A 3,325-nucleotide genomic window follows, 5' to 3' on the forward strand; every position below is an offset into this window, starting at 1 on the left:
GGGGGGGGGAATTCGGGGTCTCTTATGCTGAGGCTGCTGTGAAATCACACAAAGCAATGCCAGACTGCATCTGCGAAGCGACCGGAGCGGCCCAAAACCGCAGCGACCGCAGCCAAAGCCACTCAGTGCGCACATGCCTCATCTTAGCATCTTAGCAATGTGACACTAGGACATAGCTGCACACATTCTTGATGCGTGACACCCCGATCATTTTGCATAGGGTGGAAACATGCATGCTTTGTTAAAGAAAAACCCTTGCATTTTTTCCGACTTTTTTTTTTTTTTTTTTTTGGTGTCGCTGTTGGATGAAGTCAGAACGACGATTTTCCAGCTTTGGGCATAGGATCACATCGGTGACATGATTGTGAAAGCGTAGTCCGCAATGCCCGGAAGTGTGAAGTTTAACACGCACACCCCCCCGCCCTCATCCCACCCTCCCACCCCCACCCTGTGGCATTGAAAGCGACTGCCATGACGACAAAAAATGTTATTACAACAGACACTGGCTGCCAACGCCAACTAATTATCGGGATTCCTCTGTGCCGTCTGAAAGCTGGAGGTCTTTTCAAATCTATATGACTGTTGTTGTGACAAAGCACGGGCAATAGACCGCGTTCCTGGCAATGTCACTCAAGCTGAAAAAAAAAAGATGGACCGTGAACACCTTGCGCCATTTCAAAAGAGATTATTCATCCCTGGAAGTTTGAGGGGGATCTGTTGTGACTAGTCGAGCGCTGAAAAGGAACTTTGATGGCAAACTATCATGTTTTAAGAGCATCCAGGAGAACTGCCGGGTGTAGAGCAGTGTGGGATAACGGAACAGGCCCAAATCTATTTGACGGCGACTACTTGCAATCGCAAGATGAATATAATACTTGTAACACTGAACATGGTCTCATTCAGCGCCGATTTCAAACTTTCTGGGATTCCGCTTTGAATGAGAGCACCTCCACATTGAGATTTCAAATTTCATATTTACAACCCTTTAATTCGTTCAGTAGGCGTCTCTGTTGTTTATTCTGCCATTCCCAGTGAAAAGTTTATTTGCTTTTCGTGTAGTTGCGCAGCGTGGGCGTATGATGAAACATAAATCTGGCTTGTGGAGGAACGTGGTGCGAGCCCACGCCTGTCAGCTCTCGGTTCAACTCGACACCATGTTCTCTGTTGGCCAGGTGGTGGGTGTTTCACAGATGCTTTTTCAGGGAAGGTTTTTTTTTGTTTGTTTTCTATCAGCGGCCTCATGATAATATTGGTATACGGTCCTTGAAAATGATGTCATCCGTGCTGTGTGACTCAAAAGGACCAATGACAAGGGGAGTTACGACCTTGTGGGAGCTCCAGAGTCAACTGCTCTCTTGCCGCAAACATTTCAACATGACTTCAGCTGCTGCCTCCAAGAATTCCTCTCCACCCAAGGGTGCCTTGGCTGCCGTATCATCTACTATCGATGATAAACGATGAGCTCACGACGCCAAATCCACGTCCTCGGGGATCGGAAGGGAGTCAGCGATGGCTGCATCTAAAGGACACTCTGCTGGTAAGGCGTCCACATGCTAAAGCCCAGCAAATCCCTCCAACAAATCACTGAACACACGCAAGTAAGCCCAAGGATCAGGCTCATTTTACTCATTGAAAGGTCTTGTGTGCGCTGGGCTCAATGCATTCCTTTTGCCTTTTTTTTCTTTGGGATGAATCTCCTTCTGGATCCTCACAATCACATCCATACAAGTGAAAATAGATTCATCATTACCGCGACATGCTTGCATGCCAAGCGGCATGAATTAGCGCCGGATATTGCAACAGAAGCCTTTTTTTTTTTCTAATGTCTCCTTTCAATCCTCAGTGCAAAAGGGTTCCAATGAAAGAACATATAATAGAACTCCACTGAAGATGAACAAGCCTAATTAGACTCGGCACCACACTGTACACCGTCATTCAGGCCAATTCGGTATGCCGTTTGGTAAGGAAATGCAATGAAGGGTGACAAAAGGTTTGGATTGATGACAAATAATAGAATCTTCAACTTTATTGGAGTAAAATTGTATGGGTTCATCCTGAGTAGTATGCAGACATCAACCAATGCCAAATAATCGTATTCAGCACAAAACGGAACACCTTCCCATGCGTCCTACATGAGACACTATTAACTCATTCAGTACCAGCCAATTCTGGACCAAGTCTGAAAAGTTCACTCCCTCCCTTGAGTTAAATTTTCATTCAGATTTAACATTATGAATTTATAATGCAGTTCACGGTTCTAAAAGTTTGGGTTTGAACTCGGGCTCTGGCCTTCCTGTACGTTTTGTGGGTTTTCTTGAAAGACTCCAACTTGGAAAATCCAGAGGTTACAGTCATTGAAGGATCTCAATTGTTGTTTTTTAAATTTTAATGTTTTGGTTTAAACGTGGCCTGAGATTTGCTGGTGACCTGTCCATGAGTGTACACTGCCACTTGCGGGATAGGCTCCATCTCACCTGCGACCCAAATAAGCACAGCCCATTATCCAAGGTCAATTTTGAATGCCTACGCTCAATGTAAACGAATTAAATGTACAACAATTGTACATTTGCAATCACAGGATGGCTAAACGTTTAGCATAAGAGAGGCATCGGCTCACCCCGCAGGTGCGCCTCAACCTGTCACATCTGTCAGCCATAACCCCACCCCACCCCCGTCACACCTCGCACATGCACCCCGCAAAAGGCCGACATTTCAGGAGGGGAGGATCGCATCTCGACGACAGATGTCCCGCCAAAGCATAATACAAAAGGCTGCGTATGGTTACCAAAGGTGCTGTCATCAATCAAGTGCCTGATCGCTATTTACACAGTGTGATGTGAAGTCTAATCCATGGCAACGGTGACAACAATAAGTTCGGGAAAGTGCCACGACATTAGTTGCCGCAAGTTCTGCACACCCTTTAAAAGCATTGGCGCTCCCACTTTTTTTTTTTTTTTTTTTTTATGTTAAGAGGCGGGCAATTGATTGATCTTCGTTTACTGTACCAACAAGATGAAGTAAACTTTATACTCATACATGGCAATGGCGAGTGATGAAAAAAGCGGAAGGGGCGTGGCCTGGACGGGGGCGTGGCCTGGACGGGGGCGTGGTTACTTACAAAAGTGGCACTAAACATGCTGAAGATTAAGTGTATTAAATTTACACAGTTTGAAAATTGAACAGAAAAAAATCCCAAGATCGCCACTATTCTTTCAAGTGAAAATTTGTGCAATTTTGCCTATGCATTCCTGGTGAGCACCAATATGTAACTCCAAATTTGCTGCTCAAAATCAAAACTAAAAAAGTAAACACATTCCCTGCCATA

General features: G+C 45.1%; 1 protein-coding gene across 1 annotated transcript in view; it reads right to left on the bottom strand.

Annotated features, from left to right (window-relative positions):
• anos1 (anosmin 1) overlaps nucleotides 1-3,325 on the bottom strand; it is a 63,372-nt gene that overhangs the window by 31,909 nt on the left and 28,138 nt on the right. The window lies entirely within an intron of this gene.

The sequence above is a fragment of the Hippocampus comes genome, unplaced genomic scaffold, assembly GCF_001891065.2.
Source record: "Hippocampus comes isolate QL1 unplaced genomic scaffold, H_comes_QL1_v1.1 scaffold237, whole genome shotgun sequence".
In the NCBI taxonomy this organism is placed as follows: Eukaryota; Metazoa; Chordata; class Actinopteri; order Syngnathiformes; family Syngnathidae; genus Hippocampus; species Hippocampus comes.